General features: G+C 42.0%; 1 protein-coding gene across 1 annotated transcript in view; it reads right to left on the bottom strand.

The window, feature by feature from the left end:
• Positions 1-13550, bottom strand: part of LOC125465591 (hemicentin-2-like) — a 103708-nt gene extending 90158 nt beyond the window's left edge. Inside the window, exons 1-3 of the mRNA XM_048559286.2 lie at positions 13437-13550; positions 8379-8500; positions 928-1015 (exon numbers count right to left, since the gene is read on the bottom strand). The gene's annotated coding sequence lies outside the window, so the exon portion shown is untranslated. The remainder of the gene's footprint in view (positions 1-927; positions 1016-8378; positions 8501-13436) is intronic.
• Positions 13551-18630: the final 5080 nt, after the last annotated feature.

The following is an 18630-nucleotide window of genomic DNA, read 5'->3' as shown; positions in this document are numbered from 1 at the left end:
ACAAACGGTCACCCGAGGGCTGAATCAAACCCAGGTCCCTGGTGCTGTCAGGCAGCAATACTAACCACTGTGCCACCCCTAATCATGATTAATTTCTGGAAAGTTCTCTTCGGAAGTCACATATTGCAATACAAAATATGCGGCTGTTAAATTTATGGGTGCAGGTTTTATTACTGATGCTCCCAAGATACCATCACAGTAGTTACATTTTCTTCGTACCAATTAGGGAATATCAATTTTATTTTAGGGAGTTAATATTTTGTCCATTCTTGGAGGTCTTAAAATAAGACACAAGTAAAATTCTGATTATTTTTGATCTGTGGCAGACTTTAGGACAAAATAATGGTTAACAATACGTCCTGTCTGTCATGTATGTAATCAGAGCAACTAAATTCAAGTTATCTGATGCTGATCAGGTTAAAATTAGATAAACTGGGTGAAGGCTGGTATGAAATGCAATTATAAGCATAGACTTAAATAAAGCAAAATAGTGGGGATGCTGGAAATCTGAAACTAATGCAGAGAATGCTGGAGAAACTCAGTAGATCTGTGGAAAGAGAAACAGAGTTAATATTTTGATTTTGGTATGACTCTTCTTCAAAATCAGATGTGTCATATCAGACTCAAAACATTAACTGTTCCTCTCTCCTCAGGCACTGCCAGATCAACTGGATTTCTCCAGCATTTTCTGTGACTGTACCAGCAGAGTCTTGTTGTGTTGAATGGTTTGTTTCCATGCTGTACATTTTATTTAATTTTGTGTCACACATCCCTGTATTATTCTCCGAAATAGGGTGTGACTAACAAGGTATTTACACCTCTGTATACGTGTGTTAAAGTGTGACTTGCTGCTTTTATCTTGATCCTGCTAGAGGAACATTGAAAAATGCAGGGTAGCAGGAACTAAAAGAAACAGCAACAACTTACCCTTCACAGCTGTTTGGTTATTTCCTGCAATTGGTTACATTCTTGTCAGAGAACACTTTTGTTTTATTATTCTTCTATTTCCTTTAATCTGTCAAAAGATTGAAATAGTGTTTACTACATGCAAAAGGGACAGTGCCACCTGCTCTAAAACTCTATCTGGCAGAGAACTGCTCTGAGATTGAAGACATTCTTGCAAATTATGCATCCTGTCTTTCTCTACAAAAGCCTGAATACAGGAGTTACTCACACATCTGAGTCAACCTTAGTTTAGTAGTTATAATCGTCCCATTAAGTCAGGAGATCATAGGTTCAAGTCCCACTCCAGATTCTTGAACAGGTAATCTGTGGGCTGACCCTGTAGTGTGGCACTAAGGGAGTGTTATTACCTTTCAAATGAGGCAATAAACTGAGGGACCAGTCCCTTAGGTGGATGTTTAAGATTGGACTACTTTTCAAAGTGAGATAGGATGTGTCTACGCAATGTTTAGTCAAACACCATCTAGAGACCACTCTCTCCGTGACTCCCTTGTTCGCTCCACACTGCCGTCCAACCCCACCACACCCGGCACCTTCCCCTGCAACCGCAGGAAATGCTACACTTGCCCCCCACACCTCCTCCCTCACCGCTATCCCAGGCCCCAAGATGACTTTCCACATTAAGCAGAGGTTCACCTGCACATCTGCCAATGTGGTATACTGCATCCACTGTACCCGGTGTGGCTTCCTCTACATTGGGGAAACCAAGCGGTTGGGGACCGCTTTGCAGAACACCTCCGCTCGGTTCGCAATAAACAACTGCACCTCCCAGTCGCAAACCATTTCCACTCCCCCTCCCATTCTTTAGATGATATGTCCATCATGGGCCTCCTGCAGTGCCACAATGATGCCACCCGAAGGTTGCAGGAACAGCAACTCATATTCCGCTTGGGAAACCTGCAGCCCAATGGCATCAATGTGGACTTCACCAGCTTCAAAATCTCCCCTTCCCCCACCGCATCCCAAAACCAGCCCAGCTCGTCCCCACCCCCCACTGCACCACACAACCAGCCCAGCTCTTGCCCCCCCCACCCACTGCATCCCAAAACAAGTCCAACCTGACTCTGCCTCCCTAACCTGTTCTTCCTCTCACCCATCCCTTCCTCCCACCCCAAGCAGCACCTCCATCTCCTACTTACTAACCTCATCCCAACTCCTTGACCTGTCCGTCTTCCCTGGACTGACCTATCCCCCCCCCCTACCTCCCCACCTATACTCTCCTCTCCACATATCTTCTTTTCTCTCCATCTTCGGTCCTCCTCCCCCTCTCTCCCTATTTATTCCTGAACCCTCACCCCATCCCCCTCTCTGATGAAGGCTCTAGGCCTGAAACGTCAGCTTTTGTGCTCCTGAGATGCTGCTGGGCCTGCTGTGTTCATCCAGCCTCACATTTCATTACCCTCTAAGACTGCTTGTGTTGTACAGCACAGTTATTTCATCACTACTTGTGGATGTTTGCTGTGCACTGAATGGTAGTTCTGTTTCCCGTACTACAAAAGCAGATGTGCCTTTCTTGTTCTTGTTTGTTGAAATGGCAGTACTCAAACAGAAAATCAATAATTGATGTCAAATGTTCAGACCAGCTCTGCATTGGGACAGTGCTTTGATATTTGAACAGAGGTTACACATACATTTGAGACTCCATTGCATTTAGCACATAGAAGAAACCTTTCCCCTTCACCTGTAACTACACTGGAGGTCAGCTTTCATTCCTTGGCAAGAAGTTCAACACTTCCCACAAACATACTGGACTTTGCCCTTTGTCACTTGTACTGAGCTGCTCAAGCAGCACTGCATGGGTCTGTCAGTTGGGGAGAGCTGTACAACACAAGCAGGCTGCAAATACAAAGAAAAAAATGACCTCTCTTTTTATTACTGATGTTCATTATGACCTTAATTCTCTACACTAAAAGACACTTTATGCACTGAATTTATGAATTGCTTTTCATACCTGGGATAAGGCAAAGGTATTTTGCTGTCCTGGAAACTAATGTGCACCAAAGGAGAAATACTCTGGAAATGCTGTTCATCACACATGACTACTCTGTATGAACCTCTCATTTCATACAGAAGACAGTTTTGAATTTGTATGACAAAGGAGCTTTTAATAGCAACATTGGTTCCCATGTCATTAGGCAAAAAGAAGAGACAGTATTTTAAATGAAAATAAAACAACGTTGCAGCGTTTTTACAAAAATGCAATGTAGTCTGGATTTACAGCTTCCTTCGATTTTGATCATTATACATAATGTATTCATTTCTGTCTTGAATGGTGGCTACACATCTTTGTCAAGTTAGAAACAAGAGAGACAACAGCCCCTTCAATTGCACTGTAAAAGCAGTACTTACATTTACAAGATGTTATGCAATCAGACATTACATCTCATTTCAAATACTGTTTTTTAAACTGTGTGCAATTATACAAAAATGTAAAGATATTTACAGTCCGGTGCAAATCAGAATAGGGCTATTTTTTAAAATAATAGCAATTCCACTAATTGGTAATACTCTGCAAATAAGATCTCAGTGCTGTTTCACAGTTGATCTCAACTAATTCTTATTCTACTCATTTTCATTTCTTTTGATAGAGTTTTTGTTAATGAAAGTCTGAAAATGTGTTAAATGTGTCTGACAGTCCTTAGAGCTCCTACTGTAGTCTCATCTGAACTGAAAACCTCTTTGATCACTCAGATCAAAGAAGCCTGGCATTCTGAGATTTTGATGAGACTCTGCGCTGAGCCATTTCATCTCCTGTACACCCCACTTTTTAAATTTATTTCAGTGTACAAGAGCTCTTGCCCCAATCCAAGGCTGAAGCAGCCAACCAAAAATAAAGCAAGCTTGTGCTCACTAATATCTCATCATTCCCACAGTAATTGAGTAATTCTTACTGAATTCACATTCTGAGGTGATGGAGTGCACTGACAGAGATAATAGGAACTGCAGATGCTGGAGAATCCACAATAACAAAGTGTAGAGCTGGATGAACACAGCAGGCCAAGCAGCATCTCAGGAGCAGAAACGCTGATGTTTCAGGCCTGGATCCTTCAACAGAAAGGGTCTAGGCCTGAAACGTCAGCTTTCCTGCTCCTTAGATGCTGCTTGGCCTGCTGTGTTCATCCAGCTCTACACCTTGTTACCTTGGAGTGCACTGACAGATGTGTTCCTACAAACACTGTGGGGAGTGTTCACCACCCCTCCCCTCACAACAACTGTGGGGTTTTCTGGGGTAAATAAAGTTCCCATCCATTTTGCTGAGATATACTTAATGTAATGTCCAAGTCCTGAGCAGGTGAATAATTCTCTCTCTTGCCATTCCTGAGATCAGTACAATGCAATTTTTAAAATGCTTTTTAATTTGTGTCCCTGTTATAGGGAGAATATTATTTATCCAGGCAGGGTTCAGCAGAAATTTACCAGGACGTTGCCGAGTTTGGAAGGTTTCAGATATAAGGAGAGGCTAGATATGTTTGGACTTTATTCACAGAGAGGTTGAGAAGTGCCCCTAAAAGAGGTTTCCAAAATCATGATGGGTATAGGTAGGGTTAATGGTAGGTGTCATTTCCCTAGAATGGGGGCTTCCAAGATCAGGGCATATTTTTAAGATGAGAGGAGAGGGAATTAAAAAGCCATGAGGGGCAATTTTTTCTTTTAAACACAGAGGGTGGTTCATGTGTGGAAGTAGTAAATGTGGGCACAGTTACATTTGAAAGACACTTAGATAAGTACATGAATAGGAAAGATTTGGAGGAATATGAGCCTGGAGCAGGCAGGTGGGACAAGTTTACTTTGAGACTATGTTCAGCATGGACCAGTTGGACCAAAGGGTCTGTTTCCGTGCTGTACAACACTATGTACTCAACCACATGTAATACTGTAGTGAAGCAAGCCAGTCTTGAGATAATCCATATTAAGTAGTTAGGCTTTTTTTGTCCAAACTCACTCAGTAAAAGTATAAACATCACTAGAAGGTAAAACCTGTCCCAAATGCATACCACATCCACAAACACGCTAGTACCTAAGCAAACAGAATGCTGTACCAGTATGAGGGGAGGTGGAATTGAAACTAATTGCAGTTCTTAGGTGAAAGAATTACACATTCTAATGTTGACCATTAACACTCCTGTTGGAGCTAGCAAAACTGGTTGCTCTTCTGGTGACTGTCTTCTTAAATTGTGGTCAGTCCTTTCTTCAGAGTAGATGCTATGGTCCTTGAAGTTCCTTTCTGTTTGAATTCTCCATCTCTGCCCTATATCCCATTCTATAACAGAGCTAGGGTTCCAGCTAGAGATCTGCAGAATGAGAGACAGGTGAAAGTACATTCTGCGGGGCGTTCTTCTTGAAGTTACAGGGTGCTGCTGTTTGCTGTAGCAAAATCACGCAATTATACATGCATAATCATGGCTTCCCACAGGAGCTGGGTTTTCAATTTGTGAATATGGCTGTTTGACCTCAATCTGGGTATTTTAACAAAGCATTTTGATAGCCCATTGTCAGAGTTACCCAAATTTCCCTGGTTATGGATGAGAGGCAGTTCAACTCTCCTCTTTATGTATCGATTTTCAAAGGATGGTCTTTGTATCAGCAATAATTGTGGTCAAGAAGTTTCATCCCTGAGGACGTTTGAAGGCATCATCGTGACCTAAAAATTCCAGATGATGGACTTTCATTCTCAGGATGGGATAACAGTTACAAGGCAGTTTCCAGTTTTGGTCATTTGTTTGCAACAATAGTTATTTTCCAGAATCACCGAGTGTTGCTAAAGGAGACCAACTTTCCATTGTGTCTGCACTGATTCTCCGAATGAGCACCGTAACTTTGCATCATCCTTCTGCCATTTCCCCAGACCCTCGCCTATCGCTTTTATTCAAAGAAGCATTCAATGCTCTTTCGACTGCCTTAACTGACTCTATCTCCACCACACTTCTAATGCATTCCAGACCCAAACAACTCATCATGTGAAAAGATATTATAATATTTAATAAATATAAAATATAATAAATAAGTTTTATAATATAACAATATTTGCAAATCACTTTAAATCTGCCTTCTCGATGCTTTTATAAGTAAGAACAGTTTCAGTGGAACCCAGGTTCAATTCCAGTCTTGGGTGGCTGTCTGTGTGGAGCTTGTATGTTCTCCCCATGTCTGCTGGGCACTCCAGTTTCCTCCCACAGACCAAAGAAGTGCAGGTCAGATAGATTGTCCTTGCTGATTGGCCCCATAGGGTCCAAGGATATGTAAGCTAGATGGATTTGTTATGGTAAGTGCTGGATTATAGGGATATGTTGGAGGGCTGAGTCGGGGCAGGATGGTCTTCAGAGGATGCAGACTCAATGGGCCAAATGGCCTCTTTATACACTAAAGGGTTTCTATGACTTTCCCCATCTACTCTTCCAGATCAAACACTTCAATCCGTCCTCATTACTGAACACCACACTGAAACCATTTTTGTATATTTCTTCTCATTCAAATGCATTCACATCACTCTTATACAGCTGAATTTTACGTTTGTTTGGCTAAATGCAAAAGATTTTTGGAGGGATTCTCACAGCAAAGCCTGGGGAGATTTTGTGCCACATTTTACCCATCAGACCTCATTAAATGCTCACCCTGCTCCAACAGCATCTCTGATGTCCAAATCTAGCCCCACCCACCACTGCCCAGAGAGAAAATCATTACTGCCCAGCAAAATCGTAAAAGGTGGGAGACAGGTGCTCCTGACATCGAGATAAGCCTCACCATGCCTCTCAGCCATTCCTACCACAAATCTAACCAAAATGTAACATGTCTCTTGTAAAGGTTTACCACAACCTCCTTGTCCTTGCTCTTTAACTCGATTTACCTTTGATAAAGCCCAGATACAGATTAACTGCATCTCCACATATCCTGCCACCTTCAGCAATCTAGACACATAAACACACAGGCCTTTCTGTTCATGTACCTCCTTAAATATTGTGCCTCCTATTTTATAGTGTCTGTCCATGTTCTTCCAATGAAAATGCATCACCTCACACTTCTCCACACTGAACTTCATCTGCCACCCATTTATCTGCCTATTTTGCCTACTTGTGCACATCCTTTTGAAGTTCTACATTATCCTCTTTACAGGTAGCACTGTTTCCAAGTTTCATATCACCCACAAACCTTGAAGTTGTCCTCTGCATACCAAGATCTAGGACATTAATGTGTATCACAAAACCCAAAAATGTCACAATTCTGAATTCCACTACAAATTTACCTGCAGCCCTAAAAATATGCATCGACTAATATGCTCCATTTCCCAATATTCAACCAAGTTTGAATCTAATTGCCATCTTTTTTAGAGGTTCCTTTGTAAACTCCTATTGATATTAGCTCCTTTCAAGTCAGGAGGCTTTGATAACCGTTTTACAATGTCCCATCTCATTTTTAAGTTTTCAATATAAAATCTGAGGCTTTCAAGTCAGTCAATAAGATTTAAAGATTAATACCAGGAACAAAAACAAAGTTGCTGGAAAAGCTCATCAGGTCTGGCAGCATATGCAAAGGAAAAAACAGAATTAACATTTCAGGTCCGGTGACCCTTCCTCAGAACTGATGGTGGCTGGGAAAACATCAGTTTATATGCAGAAAATAGGGAGATGGGTGAGGTAGGGAGTAAACAATAGGCTAGGGCCCAGCCACCATCAGTTCTGAGGAAGGGTCACCGGACCCAAAAAATTAATTCTGTTTCTTCCTTCAAAGATGCCGCCAGACCTGCTGAGTTTTTCCAGCAACTTTGCTTTTGTTCCTGATTTACAGCATCTGCAGTTCTTTCGGTTTCTATTTAAAGATTAATAACCTGTTTTAGTCATGTCAATGTGTTGTCCTATAAGGCTCACTTCTACTCTCTCACATTGTCCATTTTATTTCCATTCAAGAAACCTATTTCTGCTGGTGTTGGAATTATAGAATAGTTAAATCCGGCCGATAAACAATGATTTGATGAAGAGTGAAATTTAATTCATGCTATGGCAGTAAATGATCACTTAAACTGGTGTTTTAGTTGGCAGACACCACCTACATAGGTGGGAGGAATGCAATTACATTCAAGGTCATACTATTTACCATTCAATGTTGAGAGACTGTAGGTGGTTATTGCTCTCAGGCCAAAACAGGTTAGGACAAATGAGATAAAATGCAGTATGACTGAAAATTGAATATTAATTTGCTTCTCTCTCAAACTGAATCATAACAAATGTAAAAATTTAATGGTATTCACCATATTAATGAAGGATCTGTAGAATCAGAGTACTTGATGAAAGATAAATCGACCAGTTAAAAGAAAGCAGGATCAATCTGGACATCAGCTTGAAGTTGATTTTGTTTCTAAACAGCAGAAGCATTGATGTGACAATTAAACAGCAGCTTAGAAGAGCAGCAAGCAAACTCACCTGGCAAACTGAGTCCTTTTACACCCAGCCAAAGATTAATTCACAATAGAGAAAACTGATGATAATCCAGGCTCCTTTCTTGTCAGAAGATTCATTCCATACTCATACAGGTGATATCAGGCCTGAAAGAAACTTTAGTTTAATTCAGTTTTCTATCTTTCAGAGATAGTGAGACTGAAAAGATCCCTCAGTATCAGAACTGGTAGCTGCACAATCACAGTTATCACCGTTTGTCTTGCAAGGTGACAGTAAGATATAGGAGCAGAATTAGGCCATTCGGCCCAGCAACTGTTCTCCACCATTCAATCGTGGCTAATCCCATTCTCTAGTCTTCACCCTGTAGCCATTTCTCCTCTATCTATCCCTGTCTTAAATACACTCAATGACTTGGCTTCCACAGTCCTCTGCAGCAATGAGTTCCATAGATTTACCACACTATGGCTGAAGAAATTCCTCCACATTTGAATTCTAAAGGATGCTCCCTTTACTCTGAGACTATGCCATCAGGTCCTGTCTCTTCTACTAGTGGAAACATCTCCTCTACATCCACTCTAATTAAGCCTTTCAGTATTTTGTAATTTTCACACCAGATTCACACCACACAACCCCACCCCGCTCCATCCTTCTAAACTCCATGGAGTACAGACCTGGAGTCCTCAATTGCTCCTCATATGTCAAGTCCTTATCCCCGGGTTCATTCCTGTAAAATCTCTTTGGACCTCCTACAAGACCAACACATCCTTCTTCAGATATGGACCCAAAACTGCTCACAATATTCCAAAAGCTGTCTGACCAGAACCTTACACAGCCTTGGCACTACATCTCTGCTCTTGTATTCGAGCCCTGTTGAAATTAATGCTAACATTGCATTTGCCTTCCTAAGTGCCAACTAAACCTGTTTGTTAACTTTAAGAGAATCCTGAACTAGGATTTCCAAATCCCTTGTGCCATTTACAAAATAGTTGACGCTGCTTTTCTTTCTACCAAAGTGCATAACATCACACTTTCTGACATTGTATTCCACGTACCACTGCTTTGCCCACTCCCCTGGCCTGTCTGAGTCCTTCTGTGGTCTTGCTACTTCATCCGCACTACCTGTTCCTCTACCTATTTTTGTGTTATTTGCAAACTTGGCAACAATGCCTTCAGTTTCTTCATCCAATCATTAATGTAACTTAATGACCAGTGGGATTCTGCAAGGCTCAGCACTAGGTCACTTGCTTTCTGTGGTATATAATTTAGACTTGGGTGTAAGGATATGATTAGGAAGTTTGCAGGTAATACAGACATTGGCTGCCTGGTTGACAACTAAAGAACAAAGAGGAACAAAGCTTTGGAATGCATGATCAGGTGAGCAGAAGAGTGACAAATAGAATTAAATCTGGAAAAGTGTGAGAATGGGAAAGTCTAACAAGATGCAGGAATACACAATAAATGGTAAGTTAGAGGAAACAACACAGGAACAAAAAGACTTTGGAATTCTAGCCCACAGATCCCTAAAGGAGACTGGATAAGTCGATAAGATAGTCAAGAATGCATACAGGATTCTTGCCTTTATTAGCTGAGGCACAGAATATAAAAACAGGCAGTTAGTGCTGGAACTATATTAAGCATTCATTATTGTTAGTAATTGTGCTGAACTGGTACTGATAAGATTTGAGAAAGTTGCCCAGGCCGGGGAAGTTAAGATATAAGGCTCAGCTTATTTTCTTTGGAACAAAGGACGTTACTGGGAGACATAATTGCAGTCTATAAATTAATGAGGAGCTTTGATACAGCAGATTAAAAAATCCTAGTTCCCTTGCTTGGGATACCCATAACCAGAGGGCATAAACATAAGATCAGAGATGAGAGTTACAGTGAATTCTTTTTACCCGGAGGATGCTCAGGATCTGGAACTTTTTGGATAAAATATTTAGGACCTCAAAGTGTTAACTAAATTCCTGAGGTAGGCTCTGCCCATCAGGATATAAAGGAGTACTTCTGGGACAGCCAACTGAGTCTGTGCTTGTTACCATACTGTATGAGAATATTTTAGTCACAGTACTTTCTCTTACTATTAAGTTGAGCCTGGTATCTCGCAAGAGATGATCATATATCTTTGATGCAATGCAGCTATCCATTAATATATAATAAATCTATTTATTGTTTATCATGAGAGACCACATGTTCTGCCTAAAACATTAAATGGGCATCTTTCTCCACGTGGTACATTTGTTTACATTATTACCTGCGAGAATGATGGGGCAGTGAAACTTCCAAAATGCCCAAGATCTTGTCATTATAAGATGTTGACAATAAGAACAGGTTAATGAATTTGCTACATAGAAAATGTAGGGATATTTCACCCCTGTAAGTTAATTACATGCAAACTGAGTGTTTGCAATTTCTGAATTAAAGGACAAAAATAATTTACCAATAGTAATTAATAACACCAATGACGGGGGAGGAACCTATTTCGCCTGAAATAAGATGACATCTCTACTGTAATACTTGGCAAACATGTAAAGAATTTGGTGAAGTAATGCTCTGGGAAGAAGACAGGAACCTTCAGAAACAGGTGGTCATGGTGCACAGAGGAATTCTGAAGCAGAATGATACCCTGGAGGTAAACACAGTAATAAGAAACTCTGTCAGATCCATAACAGGAAGGGGTGTGATGCTTAAACAATGCTGAGCAGAAGGAAACCTTTGAGCATTCCACACAGTATCATCACACCAACTCTATTGCTCTCACTGTCCATTGTTTCTGAACATATAAATTATAAATAGATGTAGGCCATTCCACTCCTCAAGCTCATTTTACTGATTGCAATCTCAATTTACCATCTGACTCGGAGCAGAACTTCCAGTCCCACATCTCCTTCATCAGAAAGACCACCCAACTTCAGAATAACTTCCATCTCCACTGTGTCTCAGCACATTTTGCAGAAACTCTCACCTATGCATTTGCCACCTCTATTATTTCATTGCTCCCCATTCTCCCCACATTCTCTGCATACCCATAAACTTCTGCTCCTCAGCTGCCCATCATCTATTTTGCACCAAGTCACATTGATCTAACATCCTTCTGTCTACTGATCTGCATTGGCACCTGGACAGCAATGTCTCCACTTACATAATTTATTCAAATCATTCATAGTCTTGCCCTTTCCTGTTTCTGTAAACTCCCCAGCCTACACCTTTTCAGAGCTCTGCTTTGCATTCTTGCAAATCCAGCCCCACCAACCTTCACTCCCTACAATCCCCAATTTATAGTTGTGTTTTCAGCTATATGGGCCCTGAGTTTTGGAATCACTTTACTCAACTTCTCCTCCTCTCTCTTCTCCTTTAAGATCCTGCTGCGAATGTGTCACTGACTAAACTTCACCATCCTGCCTAATATGTTTTCTTGTGCAAAGTTTTGACTGATTATGCTTCTGTTATACACTTTGGGATGCTATGCTACATGAGAGGCAGTATTATAAGGCAAATAGTAATCGTAAATTCAAACAATTGCTGATGAACAGAAAATTATTAACATTCTCAATTATTATCTGCTTGAGGCATTCACTTGAGTGATTGTTCATACCTGACCCTCCTCAAACATAGATAATGCCAGTCTTTTAGGTTTTAAGATGAAAAAGATGGAGTTCCTCTACAGGTTTCAGAAGCTGAATACAAACAAATGCAGGGCATGGATTACGCTGATCCAAAATGGTGAGTAATAAAAGAATTGGTACTTATAAACATTAATACCCATTGTGATTAAGTTAATCAATAATGGGGAGATCTCACTGGATCAGAAATAGCATTGCATTGCACCTATATTCGGGAAAATAACTTTACAAATCAGCTGTAGATAAATTAAATTTACATTTAGTGATCTAGAAGTGGAAAAACATGAGTGTCATTGAAAGAAGCCATGTTGTTGAAGTTTTTGTTTTGCATTCATCAGAACCTTAGTAATAAAGACCAATGTAATGGAAACAAAAAGAAAAAACGCCGTGCCTTTCACCACCACAGAACGTCCCAATGCATCCGACAACCAATGAAGCATTTCTGAAGTGCAGTCACGTCTACAATGTAGGAAATGCAGCACGCAATTTACCCACAGCAAGCTCTAAGGAACAGCAATGTGATAATGATCAGATCATTTTTTTAATGGTGTTGACAATAAGAAATAAGGTGCTTAAAGTTTAGAAATTTTGGTACTGAATCTAAGACTAAATCACAATACCTATAGCTAAACACTGCAGCAATGTATTTTAGTAATTAATTCAGTGATACATTTCTTCAAACTACCAATGAACCGCTGTAATATACTGCACAGATAAAACTACTGAAGAAAGTGTTGTGATTAAAATATTTAACATTTCAAAACGCATGTGAATTAGCTGTGTTGATGTATTATTAGACACTGCTATGTGTTCGTTTAGGTTTTAAGTCATAGGCCCTGTAACTGAACTAGTTGTCAATTCCTGGGATGTTTCGCCCTAATTTTTAGAGTGAATTGAAAGGTCCCTTTTCTTTCTATATCCCAACTTCGAACTCTAACCGAAACTTTTCCTCTTAGACTCACTCTTGATCCGATTCCCTTTGCTCCATGTCACTAGAGGAGCAAGGTTTGACGAGCTGTCTGTCCGAATACTCTTGCTCGCTGTTGTTGAGTAACAAGTCTGCATTTTCGTTTCAATAAGTTTATTTTTATTTGTCGGTGAAAAACATGTCCCCAAATTTCTCATCAACAGCTCTGCCCTCTGGATACTGCGCCTTGTATTCATTGTACTGTTCCCTATATCTAGCGCAATGAGTTGCTGCCCGGGCATTTCAATTGTCCCAATGAATTTTGACAGAAATGGGCATGAGCTGCACAGAATATACACCGAGCGTTTAATAACTCCTAATTAATTGACCATCAATTTCGTTTAAACAATCGATTTAATTGGCCAAGTCTGCTCATCAGTAATAATATTTTGTTCATCGACAGAATCACATTCCATTTTAAAAAATATATAGATGGGCTCAGATTTTCAAAATGTGTCCAATGACAGTTCAATTCTCAGCTGCCTCCCTTACCTTTAAGAAGCTCAAACTTTGTACCTGCACCTGCCGTGCCACGCGAGAGGGTTTTCAGGAACTTTGTTTCTGCAGGAAGAGGAGATTATGTCGCTCAGGGTCAGCCCGTTTCACTCCCAATGAGACCAGGGACTCTGCACGCTGTCTGATCCACCAACTATATATTTCCCCAGGTTTACAACTCCTCCCCTGAGCACAGCAGCCTGTGTGCACACAATGCTGGGTCTGAAGATCCTCGCTCTTTTTCTTTGCATTAATTGGAAGCAAACTGGGATAAAACTCCCCCTGCAAACTACTCTTTTCTCTTGAAAGATGTGAGGCCACGGGAAAAGTCGCCAAAGCGTGTGATATGTCTCTGATTTAAATGAAATTATCAATTTACCAGCGCTCAAACAGAATCTTCATTGACTTTACTAAAAGATCGCTTCCCCATACAAAATGAGATTCTCAACATCAAGAAAAGAAAGTGCAGTTTTCCATCCAAGGTTTGAACATTGAGACAAGCATCATTAGTGAGGGCCGAGGGGCAACATCTTACTATTGCCTGATTTATCTAATTTCTGCACAGTTTGCCATTTCCCAGGCGGTGAAGAGGGACTAAATAAGGTCGCAAGTCTGACCGTTCCAGCTCACTCTTTGCTCCTCTGGGTCTCCATCCTGGCCCGTAGTGCCCAACATCTCAGGGCAAGCCCCATGGGCAGTGACTGGCTGTATCCTTCGGGCATGAAGGTTGGCATTGGGTATACACCAACTCACCACATCATTATGGAGCATCTCCAACTCAATTAAAATACAGTTCTCTCCTTCAATAACTGCACTTTGAAGCTTGCCCTCACTTTCCATAATATTGCTGTTGTCAGGTTACCTTCTGCACAGGGACAGGAATGGCCCAAAGATGTGCAGGTTAGGTGGATTGGCCATGGGAACTGCAGGGTTACAGGGATAGGGTAGTGTGGGTGGGTCTAGGTGGGATGCTGTTCAGAGAGGTGGCGAGGACTTGATGGGCCGAATGGCCTGCTTCCACACTGTAGGAATTTTATGATTCTATGATTCTACATCATGCATTGGAGCAAGGTGTATCTCAGATTTCTTGCATTCACTCACTTTATACCTAGTAGAATGCCTTGCCTTGTAATTTTTTTTGCGCACTGTCTCATCATACAAAACTTATAGTCTCATGGCATTTCTACCTTGATAATAAAATGTGAGGCTGGATGAACACAGCAGGCACAGCAGTATCTCAGGAGCACAAAAGCTGACGTTTTGGGCCTAGGCCCTTCATCAGAGAGGGGGATGGGGTGAGGGTTCTGGAATAAATAGGGAGAGAGGGGGAGGCGGACCGAAGATGGAGGGAAAAGAAGATAGGTGGAGAGGAGAGTATAGGTGGGGAGGTGGGGGGTGGGGGGTTAGGTCAGTCCAGGGAAGACAGACAGGTCAAGGAGGTGGGATGAGGTTAGTAGGTAGGAGATGGAGGTGCGGCTTGGGGTGGGAGGAAGGGATGGGTGAGAAGAAGAACAGGTTAGGGAGGCAGAGACAGGTTGGACTGGTTTTGGGATGCAGTGGGTGGAGGGGAAGACCTGGGCTGGTTGTGTGATTCAGTGGGGGGAGGGGACAAACTGGGCTGGTTTTGGGATGCGGTGGGGGAAGGGGAGATTTTGAAGCTGGTGAAGTCCACATTGATGCCATTGGGCTGCAGGTTTCCCAAGCGGAATATGAGTTGCTGTTCCTGCAACCTTCGGGTGGCATCATTGTGGCACTGCAGGAGGCCCATGATGGACATGTCATCTAAAGAATGGGAGGGGGAGTGGAAATGGTTTGTGACTGGGAGGTGCAGATGTTTTTTGCGAACCGAGCGGAGGTGTTCTGCAAAGCGGTCCCCGAGCCTCCACTTGGTTTCCCCAATGTAGAGGAAGCCACACCAGGTACAGTGGATGCAGTATACCACATTGGCAGATGTGCAGGTGAACCTCTTTCTACCTTGACTTACCTTTTACTCAGATACCAAGCCAGGCACCTTGCCGTGGTTCCCAGCAGTGGTCAATCACGGGTGCTGACAAGTTATGATACCTCACCGTGCTATGCCAAAGTCACAATGCATCTTGCACCAGCAGCTTATGCAGCTTATATACTGCAAGTGTTTCAATTTGCAACGTATTTCAAAATCTAGTAGTCACTATCAAATCAGGGCGAATGGTCAACAGTCATTGGGTCCCAGTACTGTCAGTCAAAGGCATCAACCAGTCTCAACCCAGTGGTCTGGAACAGTCAGTGAGCCATTGGGATATTCAAGGTCAGCAGTTTTGTATGATGCGGAGGTGCCGGTGTTGGAATGGGGTGGACAAAGTCAAAAAGCACATGGCACCAAGTTATAGTCCGACAGGTTTATTTGAAATCACAAGCTTTTGGAGCACACACCTTTGTCAGGTGCAGTGAGAGGAGAGCACACAGACATAGAGTTTATAGGCAGAGAGATGAAGAACAGAGAAACTAAAGTATCATGCAGCTGGTGTGAGTGGAGTGAACAAACTAAAATGGATGGCTGACTGCCTCCCTCCTGTGAAACTTTAATCATTCATACATTCCTGCATTCTAGAAATTGCAGAAGCAGGGTATGGAGAACTCTGTTAGAAAGGAGGCACAAGTTTTGATTGATTAAGATGTAATTTGCTGGTCCAGTGCAACCTGTTCAAGGATTCACAGTAAACCAGTCAGGGAGCTACATAAATGTCACTTGGGGTCCTTCCTAGTCAGCAGTTGGTAAGGGGCTGTCCTTCCAAGTTGGTCGGGGAGTTAGGCCACAGTCAGTCCTGGCGAGGTTTGTTCACTGTGGATCGTGGCTGTAGGAGGGAAGCTAGGGAAATCAACTGTAGTCTGGGATGCAGAGGGGACAATTACTGTTACAATGGTGGGATACTCAACAAAAAAGAGTCAGCATAATAAGAGGGCACAGATTAAAGTGGGAGATTTGGTCATTGGCAGTCATGCACTCTCAGGCTTTTAACAGGAGTGGGGCTACAATGCATCACAATGATGACGCAAGCTGTGGGCCCAAGGTTTGAAATAATGTTGGGAAATTAAACCTTGAATGATTTGTTAGAGAACATGGAGAATTTCAGAACTGATGTGGTCAACAGGGAGTACAAGGAAGAAAGAATTATGAAAGTTTGGGAAGAGTCATCTAGATTACCAGACTGAGTTGATGATGCACTCTGTGAAGAGTTACCTGTACTACCTTCCATCATCCTTTGAGTTGTGAATGCACTATTTAAATGAAAGATTGCACAATCCCATCTAGAGTGGGTGGAATGAGATATTTTCAACGTCAGGAAGAAGGCTATACCCATGAGTGATGTGAGGTTCTTCAAGGACCAGGCACCGACACAGTACAGGTTTCAGATAGCTGTAATCATTGAATTCTGCATGTGAATCACATGTAGTCACCAATCACGCTGTATAGAAATTTTGGCTGCAAACAATCTTAACCATTTCATTGGTCATTACAAATTCATCATAGTCATCACTGTGAAGCAGAAACAATAAGCTGTGACCCACAATTCACAAACACAATCCAAGGTCCTGTGGGTTAATCAAAGACCTGGAGCTGATTTCCTCCCACACTGACCTATAAGTAATGATAAGACAATGTGCTTTTATTTGCAACGCTGCTTTTCGTGGGTAATTTGAGCCGGCCAGGTTTCAGTAATCCTACCACACTTAAAATCTCCTACCATATTTGTGCAGCATGGCTGGTACAGCACACCACAGAATAAGGTCCACTATGTCAGAGATCCATGTAAAAGTATTGCATGGTCCTTCTTGTCTGAGTTCTCCATGTCCCACTGTCTCAAGGGCTGTAATAAACTGTCATTTGTGAGTGACATGAATGCAAACTGTTCACATTTCTCAAGATCTGCTTTGTTTATACTGTTTCCTACACTGGAGCCATGGCTAATGGATCCAGCCACAACAGGATCATAATTGCGAGGCAGAGAAAGTGAGGAAGAAACATGTGCCAGCAAGTCAAGGGCCAACGTCGACCTTCAGCTGCTACTGAACAACTTCCATGTGGAGAAGCATAGCTGAAGATTCCCTTCAGAATGTTGAGGAGGTACAGGAGGCTCAAACTATATTGTTCTCAATATCATTTCCTACAGATGAATGAGGTGTAACATTGCTGCTGACTAAAGATGTTCCAGGAAACAATCATAGAACGGTCTCTGTGACCTGAGGAGTGAGGGGCTTTCCTATCCCAGCAACTGTCAAGGAGACAGCTGTGTTCCATTTTTATCCAATTGGCTGCTTCCAAGGATCCACTGGGGATCTTTGTGGGATCTCTCAATCCTCAATCCACAAATGTATCAAGGCTGTTACTGAGGCTGTTAGGACCAGATCAAACAGCTCCATCTTGTTTCCCTGTGGTGAACTCAATGCTGCAGTCCTAGCAGTAAGCTATGCCAATACAGCCAGATTTCCCCAAGTACAGAGTGCTGTAGACTATACATTTGTCACATTGAGAACACCACATTATAATGCAGCTGATTTCATCACTAGAAAATTATTTCCACTTGGTCAATATACAAATCATCTGTGATCATCGGTACCATATCTTAAGAGTGGGTCAGTGATTCCTATACCTTTGGCAACTTTCAGATTTCTTCTTCATTTCAAAGACTGGATGCCTTACAAGGATGGCTGCTGGGAGACAAGGACCAATATTAACAACCACGGTTAATGACTCCCTTACACAACCCCATGACTAGGGCTGAGTATAGGTACAATGAACAAAGAATGGTACAGCATGGGAACAGGCCCTTTTGCCCACCAAGACTGCACTGACACACCACGCTTTCCTAAACCAAAAAACTTTTTACATCGATACAGCCCATATCCCCCTATTCCCTCACAAAAACAGAACGGTTCTGAGGAAGGGTCATCGGTCCCAAAATATTAACTCTGCTTTTTCCTTCACAGATGCTGCCAGACCTGGTGAGCTTTACCAGCAACTTCTGTTTTAATTCCAGATTTACAGCATCTGCAGTTCTTTCAGTTTTCCCTCTATTCCCTGCCTATCATATATCTGTCAAGATGCCTTCAGCATCATTACTGTATGTGCCTCTACCATCTCCTCCAGCCTTGCATTCCTTACACGGGAACCTGTACTTAAAAGCATGACATAAGACGATATGCAAAAACT

The sequence above is a fragment of the Stegostoma tigrinum genome, chromosome 29, assembly GCF_030684315.1.
Source record: "Stegostoma tigrinum isolate sSteTig4 chromosome 29, sSteTig4.hap1, whole genome shotgun sequence".
Taxonomy (NCBI): Eukaryota; Metazoa; Chordata; class Chondrichthyes; order Orectolobiformes; family Stegostomatidae; genus Stegostoma; species Stegostoma tigrinum.
Note: the sequence above shows the minus strand (reverse complement) of the source record. Positions and strands in the feature narration are given on the sequence as shown.